Genomic DNA, 13541 nt, shown 5'->3' on the forward strand with positions numbered 1-13541 from the left:
GTGATTTTCTGGATTTTTTTTCCTCAATTTGTCTGTCATAGTTGACGTGTACCTATGATGAAAATTACAGGCCTCTCTCATCTTTTTAAGTGGGAGAACTTGCACAATTGGTGGCTGACTAAATACTTTTTTCCCCCACTGTATAAAGTTTTTTGTATACTGTTTTTTGTATACTAGCCTCCACATACAGTATGATAAAGGTCTAGACCATGCTAGCCTTCACATACAGTATGATACAGGTCTTGGCCAGGCTAGCCTCCACATACAGTATGATTCAGGTCTAGACCAGGCTAGCCTCCACATACAGTATGATACAGGTCTAGACCAGGCTAGCCTCCACATACAGTATGATACAGGTCTAGACCAGGCTAGCCTCCACATACAGTATGATTCAGGTCTAGACCAGGTTAGCCTTCACATACAGTATGATACAGGTCTAGACCAGGCTAACCTCCACATACAGTATGATTCAGGTCTAGACCAGGCTAGCCTCCACATACAGTATGATACAGGTCTAGACCAGGTTAGCCTTCACATACAGTATGATACAGGTCTAGACCAGGCTAGCCTCCACATACAGTATGATACAGGTCTAGACCAGGCTAGCCTCCACATACAGTATGATCAGGTCTAGACCAGGCTAGCCTCCACATACAGTATGATCAGGTCTAGACCAGGCTGGCCTCCACATACAGTATGATCAGGTCTAGACCAGGCTAGCCTCCACATACAGTATGATCAGGTCTAGACCAGGCTAGCCTCCACATACAGTATGATCAGGTCTAGACCAGGCTAGCCTCCACATACAGTATGATACAGGTCTAGACCAGGCTAGCCTCCACATACAGTATGATCAGGTCTAGACCAGGCTAGCCTCCACATACAGTATGATTCAGGTCTAGACCAGGCTAGCCTTCACATACAGTATGATTCAGGTCTAGACCAGGTTAGCCTCCACATACAGTATGATCAGGTCTAGACCAGGCTAGCCTCCACATACAGTATGATCAGGTCTAGACCAGCCTAGCCTCCACATACAGTATGATACAGGTCTAGACCAGGCTAGCCTCCACATACAGTATGATCAGGTCTAGACCAGGCTAGCCTCCACATACAGTATGATACAGGTCTAGACCAGGCTAGCCTCCACATACAGTATGATCAGGTCTAGACCAGGCTAGCCTCCACATACAGTATGATTCAGGTCTAGACCAGGCTAGCCTCCACATACAGTATGATTCAGGTCTAGACCAGGCTAGCCTCCACATACAGTATGATTCAGGTCTAGACCAGGCTAGCCTCCACATACAGTATGATTCAGGTCTAGACCAGGCTAGCCTTCACATACAGTATGATTCAGGTCTAGACCAGGCTAGCCTCCACATACAGTATGATTCAGGTCTAGACCAGGCTAGCCTCCACATACAGTATGATACCATGATGGTAGACGCAGATCCCTGCAAGACTATGGAGTGATATTGGTTGGAGTGTGTGTGTGTCTGTATGTGTGTGTGTGTGTGTGTGTGTGTGTGTGTGTGTGTGTGTGTGTGTATGTGTGTGTGTGTGTATGTATGTCAGTCAGGTCCTCATGGGTCAGGTTGGAGTGAACAGCTGTTTCTCTCCCATGGACCCACTGACCCGTCCTGAGACAACACACACACACTAACTAACTAACTAACTAACCAACCAAGCACAATGATAAACTGTGTAGTATGTGATCAATCACTAACATGTTGCAGTGTTTTGATGTTGATGAGAATGACCCAGCTGGACAGCAGTTCAGACTACCGGTAATAAAATGAGGTATGGTAATAAGATTATGTGTGTCTCTGTGTCTGATTGGTTGAGGCCGGGATTGAATCCATGGCGTGCTGTAGAGAAGCACATTACACTGTTGACAATGCTCCTATTTAAACAATGTCCCCAACGTTCGCAGAGATCACATTCACAGTTCCTGCTGCGGTTGTATGCTGAATTTTAATCTACATTTAAAAGTCAAGTGCTATGCACTTCTCTACACGTACCTTGGACTGAATCCTGGGTGTGGTAAACATGCACACAAACACACACTCTCACACACAAACACACACTCTCACACACACACACAAACATACACTCTCACACACACACAAACATACACTCTCACACACACACAAACATACACTCTCACACACACACAAACACACACTCTCACACACACACAAACATACACTCTCACACACACACAAACATACACTCTCACACACACACAAACATACACTCTCACACACACACAAACACACACTCTCACACACACACAAACATACACTCTCACACACACACAAACATACACTCTCACACACACACAAACATACACTCTCACACACACACAAACATACACTCTCACACACACACGTGGAAATCTGAACCTTCACGGTAACTGTATGTATGACTGAGTCAATGTAACTCTGACATTCTATATCTATTTAAATAGCTAGCTCACGACGCGCACATACTCTAAACCCTAAACCTAACCCTACAGCTCACATCCAAAAGCTACAGGACACACACGACTCACCAACTCACACACACTCACACTCACACGACACCGTGTAGGCTCTCAAAACAGCTCATGTGAAAAGGTACAGTTACAGTATGATACACTCATATCAGTTGACTTCAAAGGTTATGTACTGTCATTTACCAAGGATGACAAGATGAGGCCTATGGGAGAGAGCTGAACTGGTAGAATGGTCATCTTGTTTTGTCAATACTATGAGATCACTGATAAGGCTATCTTTACCAGAGGGCATGCAGACAGAGATAAACAGAAACAAGGTGTGTCTAGCCAAAACAAGTGTTCTACAGTATAACCGTTAATAGTGGAATAGTTGTTCTACAGCACAACCATTAATAGTGGAATAGTTGTTGTTCTACAGTACAACCGTTAATAGTGGAATAGTGTTGTTCTACAGTACAACCGTTAACAGTGGAATAGTGTTGTTCTACAGTACAACCGTTAATAGTGGAATAGTTGTTCTACAGTACAACCGTTAATAGTGGAATAGTTGTTGTTCTACAGTACAACAGTTAATAGTGGAATAGTTGTTGTTCTACAGTACAACAGTTAATAATGGAATAGTTGTTGTTCTACAGTACAACCGTTAATAGTGGAATAGTTGTTCTACAGCACAACCATTAATAGTGGAATAGTTGTTGTTCTACAGTACAACCGTTAATAGTGGAATAGTGTTGTTCTACAGTACAACCGTTAACAGTGGAATAGTGTTGTTCTACAGTACAACCGTTAATAGTGGAATAGTTGTTCTACAGTACAACCGTTAATAGTGAAATAGTTGTTGTTCTACAGTACAACAGTTAATAGTGGAATAGTTGTTGTTCTACAGTACAACAGTTAATAATGGAATAGTTGTTGTTCTACAGTACAACCGTTAATAGTGGAATAGTTGTTGTTCTACTGTACAACCGTTAATAGTGGAATAGTTGTTCTACAGTACAACCGTTAATAGTGGAATAGTGTTGTTCTACAGTACAACCGTTAACAGTGGAATAGTGTTGTTCTACAGTACAACCGTTAACAGTGGAATAGTGTTGTTCTACAGTACAACCGTTAATAGTGGAATAGTTGTTCTACAGTACAACCGTTAATAGTGGAATAGTTGTTGTTCTACAGTACAACCGTTAATAGTGGAATAGTTGTTGTTCTACTGTACAACCGTTAATAGTGGAATAGCTGTTCTACAGTACAACCGTTAATAGTGGAATAGTTGTTGTTCTACAGTACAACAGTTAATAGTGGAATAGTTGTTGTCCTACAGTACAACCGTTAATAGTGGAATAGTTGTTGTTCTACAGTACAACAGTTAATAGTGGAATAGTTGTTGTTCTACAGTACAACCATTAATAGTGGAATAGTTGTTGTTCTACAGTACAACCGTTAATAGTGGAATAGTTGTTGTTCTACAGTATAACAGTTAATAGTGGAATAGTTGTTGTTCTACAGTACAACCGTTAATAGTGGAATAGTTGTTGTTCTACAGTACAACAGTTAATAGTGGAATAGTTGTTGTTCTACAGTACAACCGTTAATAGTGGAATAGTTGTTGTTCTACAGTACAACAGTTAATAGTGGAATAGTTGTTGTTCTACAGTACAACCGTTAATAGTGGAATAGTTGTTGTTCTACAGTACAACAATTAATAGTGGAATAGTTGTTGTTCTACAGTACAACCATTAATAGTGGAATAGTTGTTGTTCTACAGTACAACAGTTAATAGTGGAATAGTTGTTGTTCTACAGTACAACCGTTAATAGTGGAATAGTTGTTGTTCTACAGTACAACAGTTAATAGTGGAATAGTTGTTGTTCTACAGTACAACCGTTAATAGTGGAATAGTTGTTGTTCTACAGTACAACAATTAATAGTGGAATAGTTGTTGTTCTACAGTACAACCATTAATAGTGGAATAGTTGTTGTTCTACAGTACAACCGTTAATAGTGGAATAGTTGTTGTTCTACAGTATAACAGTTAATAGTGGAATAGTTGTTGTTCTACAGTACAACCGTTAATAGTGGAATAGTTGTTGTTCTACAGTACAACCGTTAATAGTGGAATAGTTGTTGTTCTACAGTACAACAGTTAATAGTGGAATAGTAGTTGTTCTACAGTACAACAGTTAATAGTGGAATAGTTGTTGTTCTACAGTACAACCGGTAATAGTGGAATAGTTGTTGTTCTACAGTACAGCCATTAATAGTGGAATAGTTGTTGTTCTACAGTACAACAGTTAATAGTGGAATAGTTGTTGTTCTACAGTACAACAGTTAATAGTGGAATAGTTGTTGTTCTACAGTACAACTGTTAATAGTGGAATAGTTGTTGTTCTACAGTACAACAGTTAATAGTGGAATAGTTGTTGTTCTACAGTACAACAGTTAATAGTGGAATAGTTGTTGTTCTACAGTACAACCGTTAATAGTGGAATAGTTGTTGTTCTACAGTACAACAGTTAATAGTGGAATAGTAGTTGTTCTACAGTACAACAGTTAATAGTGGAATAGTTGTTGTTCTACAGTACAACCGTTAATAGTGGAATAGTTGTTGTTCTACAGTACAACCATTAATAGTGGAATAGTTGTTGTTCTACAGTACAACAGTTAATAGTGGAATAGTTGTTGTTCTACAGTACAACAGTTAATAGTGGAATAGTTGTTGTTCTACAGTACAACTGTTAATAGTGGAATAGTTGTTGTTCTACAGTACAACAGTTAATAGTGGAATAGTTGTTGTTCTACAGTACAACAGTTAATAGTGGAATAGTTGTTGTTCTACAGTATAACCGTTAATAGTGGAATAGTTGTTGTTCTACAGTACAACCGTTAATAGTGGAATAGTTGTTGTTCTACAGTACAACCGTTAATAGTGGAATAGTTGTTGTTCTACAGTACAACCGTTAATAATGGAATAGTTGTTCATCAGTACAACAGTTAATAGTGGAATAGTTGTTGTTCTACAGTACAACCGTTAATAGTGGAATAGTTGTTGTTCTACAGTACAACCGTTAATAGTGGAATAGGTGTTGTCCTACAGTACAACAATTAATAATGGAATAGTTGTTGTTCTACAGTACAACCGTTAATAGTGGAATAGTGTTGTTCTACAGTACAACCGTTAACAGTGGAATAGTGTTGTTCTACAGTACAACCGTTAATAGTGGAATAGTTGTTGTTCTACAGTACAACAGTTAATAGTGGAATAGTAGTTGTTCTACAGTACAACAGTTAATAGTGGAATAGTTGTTGTTCTACAGTACAACCGTTAATAGTGGAATAGTTGTTGTTCTACAGTACAACCATTAATAGTGGAATAGTTGTTGTTCTACAGTACAACAGTTAATAGTGGAATAGTTGTTGTTCTACAGTACAACAGTTAATAGTGGAATAGTTGTTGTTCTACAGTACAACAGTTAATAGTGGAATAGTTGTTGTTCTACAGTATAACCGTTAATAGTGGAATAGTTGTTGTTCTACAGTACAACCGTTAATAGTGGAATAGTTGTTGTTCTACAGTACAACCGTTAATAGTGGAATAGTTGTTGTTCTACAGTACAACCGTTAATAATGGAATAGTTGTTCTACAGTACAACAGTTAATAGTGGAATAGTTGTTGTTCTACAGTACAACCGTTAATAGTGGAATAGTTGTTGTTCTACAGTACAACCGTTAATAATGGAATAGGTGTTGTCCTACAGTACAACAATTAATAGTGGAATAGCTGTTCTACAGTACAACCGTTAACAGTGGAATAGTGTTGTTCTACAGTACAACCGTTAATAGTGGAATAGTTGTTGTTCTACAGTACAACAGTTAATAGTGGAATAGTTGTTGTTCTACAGTACAACAGTTAATAATGGAATAGTTGTTGTTCTACAGTACAACCGTTAATAGTGGAATAGTTGTTGTTCTACTGTACAACCGTTAATAGTGGAATAGTTGTTCTACAGTACAACCGTTAATAGTGGAATAGTTGTTGTTCTACAGTACAACAGTTAATAGTGGAATAGTTGTTGTCCTACAGTACAACCGTTAATAGTGGAATAGTTGTTGTTCTACAGTACAACAGTTAATAGTGGAATAGTTGTTGTTCTACAGTACAACCATTAATAGTGGAATAGTTGTTGTTCTACAGTACAACCGTTAATAGTGGAATAGTTGTTGTTCTACAGTATAACAGTTAATAGTGGAATAGTTGTTGTTCTACAGTACAACCGTTAATAGTGGAATAGTTGTTGTTCTACAGTACAACAGTTAATAGTGGAATAGTTGTTGTTCTACAGTACAACCGTTAATAGTGGAATAGTTGTTGTTCTACAGTACAACAGTTAATAGTGGAATAGTTGTTGTTCTACAGTACAACCGTTAATAGTGGAATAGTTGTTGTTCTACAGTACAACAATTAATAGTGGAATAGTTGTTGTTCTACAGTACAACCATTAATAGTGGAATAGTTGTTGTTCTACAGTACAACCGTTAATAGTGGAATAGTTGTTGTTCTACAGTATAACAGTTAATAGTGGAATAGTTGTTGTTCTACAGTACAACCGTTAATAGTGGAATAGTTGTTGTTCTACAGTACAACCGTTAATAGTGGAATAGTTGTTGTTCTACAGTACAACAGTTAATAGTGGAATAGTAGTTGTTCTACAGTACAACAGTTAATAGTGGAATAGTTGTTGTTCTACAGTACAACCGTTAATAGTGGAATAGTTGTTGTTCTACAGTACAACCATTAATAGTGGAATAGTTGTTGTTCTACAGTACAACAGTTAATAGTGGAATAGTTGTTGTTCTACAGTACAACAGTTAATAGTGGAATAGTTGTTGTTCTACAGTACAACTGTTAATAGTGGAATAGTTGTTGTTCTACAGTACAACAGTTAATAGTGGAATAGTTGTTGTTCTACAGTACAACAGTTAATAGTGGAATAGTTGTTTTTCTACAGTTTAACCGTTAATAGTGGAATAGTTGTTGTTCTACAGTACAACCGTTAATAGTGGAATAGTTGTTGTTCTACAGTACAACCGTTAATAGTGGAATAGTTGTTGTTCTACAGTACAACCGTTAATAATGGAATAGTTGTTCTACAGTACAACAGTTAATAGTGGAATAGTTGTTGTTCTACAGTACAACCGTTAATAGTGGTATAGTTGTTGTTCTACAGTACAACAGTTAATAGTGGAATAGTTGTTTTTCTACAGTACAACAATTAATAGTGGAATAGTTGTTGTGAACAATACCATAAATAGATACATATTTACACACACAACACACACACCACACACACCACCAAACACACACCAAATATATTCTGAGCGCTAGTAAACGTGTCCCATTGACCTTTTCCATAGCCCCTTCACCCCCCTGACCCCCTGACACCCCTACCCTCCTCTGATTGCCTTTAGAGTCGGATGGGATGAGGTGCTATTTTCGTACGTCTTTCGCACAGACATGCACACGCTCAATGTTAATGCCGCTGAGTCGCTCTGGCGACAGGATAAACAGCTGCTCAAATAGCAGACACACACACACACCAGCATGTTCCCCTGTAAGAGTATCTAATACTTTGCTTCTATTCCTCTGCTGTCCCACCTTCTCTTTCAGACAAATAGATCACTAGGCTTTGTTCCAAATAGCACCCTATTCTCTACATAGTACACTACCTTTGACCAGAGCCCTATGGGCCCTCAGAAGTAGTACACTATAGGCAATAGGGTGCTATTTGGGATGCAACCTGGGTCTGCCTGGGTAGAAATAGATGGGCTTGGGTTGTATTTGTCCTGCTTGCCCAGTTTCATAGAGCGGCTTTGGGAAGAGACTAGGGTTTAACAGACCGTATTTACATTTACATTTACATTTTAGTCATTTAGCAGACGCTCTTATCCAGAGCGACTTACAGTTAATGAATACATATATATTTTTTGGGAATCGAACCCACAACCCTGGCGTTGCAAACGCCATGCTCTATCAACTGAGCTACATCCCTGCCCGCCATTCCCTCCCCTACCCTGGACGACGCTGGGCCAATTGTGCGCCGCCCATGAGTCTCCCGGTCGCGGCCGGCTGCGACAGAGCCTGGTATTGAGACAGACACCAAGATAACAAAATATGGATCAAATGGATCCTATATCAGTCATCTCCGGACAAAGCAATAACTTAGGTCTGTTGCGATTGCATTGCATCATGCAATAAACCAGAGCAACACAGATATCCAAAGCAAAATGGGTCAAAAAATCTGAGACTAATTATGAAATGCAGATTATTTTGTAAACTATGTAGACCATTGAAAAATAATGTAGGCCATTGATGTTAGACTCTCATGAAAGAACAGGTGGCCCTCGCAGAAGAGCTTTCTAACCTTATGTAAAAAAGTATTTCCTGGTTAAATAAGAACAAACTAAATAGCAAGAAAAAGGCTGGATTGTTACAGTAATGTTCTAACGTTCTATAATGCTCTTATACAGTATGCCATGTGGATTGATCTGGTGAGGATCATGGTATATTTGATGTAATACAATGTCACATTTGTCATAAAGTTTTACAGTACGTGTTCACCTCCGGTGCAGATGAATCCACCTGTTGTCTAGAGTAGAGATAGTGCTAGGAGCTAGAGAAAAGATAGTGCTAGGGGTTAGGATCTAGAGTAGAGATAGTGCTAGGGACTAGAGTAGATATAGTACTATGGGCTAGAGTAGAGATAGTGCTAGGGGTTAGGAGCTAGAGTAGAGATAGTGCTAGGGGTTAGGAGCTAGAGTAGAGATAGTGCTAGGGGTTAGGAGCTAGAGTAGAGATAGTGCTAGGGGTTAGGAGCTAGAGTAGAGATAGTGCTAGGATTTAGGAGCTAGAGTAGAGATAGTGCTAGGGGTTAGGAGCTAGAGTAGAGATAGTGTTAGGGACTAGAGTATAGATAGTGCTAGGGGCTAGGAGCTAGAGTAGAGATAGTGCTAGGGGCTAGGAGCTAGAGTATAGATAGTGCTAGGGACTAGAGTAGAGATAGTACTATGGGCTAGGAGCTAGAGTATCGATAGTGCTAGGGGTTAGGAGCTAGAGTAGAGATAGTGCTAGGGGTTAGGAGCTAGAGTAGAGATAGTGCTAGGATTTAGGAGCTAGAGTATAGATAGTGATAGGAGCTAGGAGCTAGAGTAGAGATGGTGCTAGGGACTAGAGTATAGACAGAGCTAGGGGCTAGGATCTAGAGTAGAGATAGTGCTAGGGACTAGAGTAGATATAGTACTATGGGCTAGAGTAGAGATAGTGCTAGGGGTTAGGAGCTAGAGTAGAGATAGTGCTAGGGGTTAGGAGCTAGAGTAGAGATAGTGCTAGGGGTTAGGAGCTAGAGTAGAGATAGTGCTAGGATTTAGGAGCTAGAGTAGAGATAGTGCTAGGGGTTAGGAGTTAGAGTAGAGATGGTGCTAGGGGCTGGGAGCTAGAGTAGAGATAGTGCCAGGAGCTAGGATCTAGAGTAGAGATAGTGCTATGGGCTAGGAGCTAGAGTAGAGATAGTGCTAGGAGCTAGGATCTAAAGTACAGATAGTGCTAGGGGCTAGGAGCTAGAGTAGAGATAGTGCTAGGGGCTAGGAGCTAGGAGCTAGAGTAGAGATAGTGCTAGGGGCTAGGAGCTAGAGTAGAGATAGTGCTATGGGCTAGGAGTTAGAGTAGAGATAGTGCTAGGAGCTAGGAGCTAGAGTAGAAATAGTGCTAGGGGTTAGGAGCTAGAGTAGAGATAGTGCTAGCGGTTAAGAGTAGAGATAGTGCTAGGGACTAGAGTAGAGATAGTGCTAGGGGCTAGGAGCTAGAGTAGAGATAGTGCTAGGGGCTAGGAGCTAGAGTAGAGATAGTGCTAGGGACTAGAGTAGAGATAGTACTATGGGCTAGGAGCTAGAGTAGAGATAGTGCTAGGGGTTAGGAGCTAGAGTAGAGATAGTGCTAGGGACTAGATTAGAGATAGTGCTAGGGGCTAGGAGCTAGAGTAGAGATAGTGCTAGGGGCTAGGATCTAGAGTAGAGATAGTGCTAGGGGCTAGGAGCTAGAGTGGAGATAGTGCTAGGGACTAGAGTAGAGATAGTGCTAGGGGTTAGGAGCTAGAGTAGAGTTAGTGCTAGGGGCTAGGAGCTAGAGTAGAGATAGTGCTAGGGACTAGAGTAGAGATACAGCTAGGGGCTAGGAGCTAGAGTATAGATAGTGCTAGGGACTAGAGTAGAGATAGTGCTAGGGGCTAGGAGCTAGAGTAGAGATAGTGCTAGGGGTTAGGAGCTAGAGTAGAGATAGTGCTAGGGGCTAGGAGCTAGAGTAGAGATAGTGCTAGGGGTTAGGAGCTAGAGTAGAGATGGTGCTAGGGCTAGTGGTTAGGGGTTAGGGGCTAGGGGTTAGGGTAAAGATAGTGCTAGGAGCTAGAGCAGAGATGGTGCTAGGGCTAGGGGTTAGGGGGTAGGAGTTAGAGTAGAGATAGTGCTAGGGGCTTTGGGTTAGGGGGTAGGAGTTAGAGTAGAGATGGTGCTAGGGGCTAGGGGTTAGGGGGTAGGAGTTAGAGTAGAGATGGTGCAAGGGGCTAGGGGGTAGGGGGTAGGAGTTAGAGTAGAGATAGTTCTAGGAGCTAGAGTAGAGATGGTGCTACTGCTAAGAGTTAGGGGGTAGGAGCTAGAGTAGAGATTGTGCTAGTGCTAAGGGTTAGGGGGTAGAGTAGAGATAGTGCTAGGGACTAGAGTAGAGATAGTGCTAGGGGCTAGGAGCTAGAGTAGAGATAGTGCTAGGAGCTATGAGCTAGAGTAGAGATAGTGCTAGGGGCTAGGAGCTAGGAGCTAGAGTATAGATAGTGCTAGGAGCTAGGAGCTAGAGTAAAGATAGTGCTAGGGGCTAGGAGCTAGAGTAGGGATAGTGCTAGGGGTTAGGAGCTAGAGTAGAGATAGTGCTAGGAGCTGGGAGCTAGAGTGGAGATAGTGCTAGGGACTAGAGTAGAGATAGTGCTAGGGGTTAGGAGCTAGAGTAGAGATAGTGCTAGGGGCTAGGAGCTAGAGTGGAGATAGTGCTAGGGACTAGAGTAGAGATAGTGCTAGGGGTTAGGAGCTAGAGTAGAGATAGTGCTAGGGGCTTGAAGCTAGAGTAGAGATAGTGCTAGAAGCTAGAGTAGAGATAGTGCTAGGGGCTAGGAGCTAGAGTAGAGATAGTGCTAGGGGCTAGGAGCTAGAGTAGAGATAGTGCTAGGGGTTAGGAGCTAGAGTAGAGATAGTGCTAGGGGTTAGGAGCTAGAGTAGAGATAGTGCTAGGATTTAGGAGCTAGAGTATAGATAGTGATAGGAGCTAGGAGCTAGAGTAGAGATAGTGCTAGGGGTTAGGAGCTAGAGTAGAGATAGTGCTAGGGACTAGAGTAGAGATAGTGCTAGGGGCTAGGAGCTAGAATAGAGATAGTGCTAGGGGTTAGGAGCTAGAGTAGAGATAGTGCTAGGAGCTAGGAGTTAGAGTAGAGATAGTGCTAGGGGTTAGGAGCTAGAGTAGAGATAGTGCTAGGGGTTAGGAGCTAGAGTAGAGATAGTGCTAGGGGCTAGCAGCTAGAGTAGAGATAGTGCTAGGGGTTAGGAGCTAGAGTAGAGATAGTGCTAGGGGTTAGGAGCTAGAGTAGAGATAGTGCTAGGGGTTAGGAGCTAGAGTAGTGATAGTGCTAGGGGTTAGGAGCTAGAGTAGAGATAGTGCTAGGGGTTAGGAGCTAGAGTAGAGATAGTGCTAGGGGTTAGGAGCTAGAGTAGAGATAGTGCTAGGAGCTAGGAGCTAGAGTAGAGATAGTGCTAGGGGTTAGGAGCTAGAGTAGAGATAGTGCTAGGGGTTAGGAGCTAGAGTAGAGATAGTGCTAGGAGCTAGGAGCTAGAGTAGAGATGGTGCTAGGGTTAGGGGCTAGGGGTTAGGGGCTAGGGGTTAGGGGCTAGGGGTTAGGAGTTAGGGTAAAGATAGTGCTAGGAGCAGAGTAGAGATGGTGCTAGGGCTAGGGGTTAGGGGTTAGGGGGTAGACTAGAGATAGTGCTAGGAGCTAGAGTAGAGATGGTGCTAGTGCTAGGGGTTAGGGGGTAGGAGTTAGAGTAGAGATGGTGCTAGGGGCTAGTGGTTAGGGGGTAGGAGTTAGAGTAGAGATGGTGCTAGGGGCTAGGGGTTAGGGGTTAGGAGTTAGAGTAGAGATGGTGCTAGGGGTTAGGGGTTAGGGGGTAGGAGCTACAGTAGAGATGGTGCAAGGGGCTAGGGGTTAGGGGGTAGGAGTTAGAGTAGAGATAGTGCTAGTGCTAGGGGTTAGGGGGTAGGAGTTAGAGTAGAGATGGTGCTAGGGGCTAGGGGTTAGTGGGTAGGAGTTAGAGTAGAGATAGTGCTAGGGGAAGTGGCTGTGGGCTAGTTTCTCTAGGCCTGCTATTATTTGCTATTGCCTTTTACAGCTGCCATATGTCACATAGCTGTCTGTCTGATGCCACATGGAATGACACTGTTTCACCTTCTTGTCTCCTACCAGTGTATAGCCCTAGTACCACTGTGTAGTGTGTGTGTGTATGTATGTGTGTGTGTTCCTGGAACACTGGAACACAATGGAACAGAGCATCCACGTGGATGATAATTATAATAGAATGAGGTGGAATAGAATATACAATCTATTGAGACTTGTGTGATGGCACATGTATTGGTTTAGGTGTGTTCTTCCTTTTTGGACAATCTCCAAACATATCATTTCATCATTTCATGGTCTGTCTGGTCTGGAAACTGGAGAGCCAGTGTCATGTAGGCCTACATTAATGTTGCATGCCATTTACATGCATTATTCAGAGACACACTAGTCTGGCTCTGTGAGAATATATTGGTACAGGAGCTGATGAGAGTGAGTGAGTGAGTTAAGACTGACCTCTGCTGGTGGGAAGAAGGAGTTGCATCTCTCATGGAAATGTACTGTAGCCCACGCCAGTGACCAGGCTACTCTGTTGTCCATTATATCAAACCCATTCACAAAAAGATTAA

Source organism: Coregonus clupeaformis, chromosome 2 (genome assembly GCF_020615455.1).
Source record: "Coregonus clupeaformis isolate EN_2021a chromosome 2, ASM2061545v1, whole genome shotgun sequence".
Taxonomy (NCBI): Eukaryota; Metazoa; Chordata; class Actinopteri; order Salmoniformes; family Salmonidae; genus Coregonus; species Coregonus clupeaformis.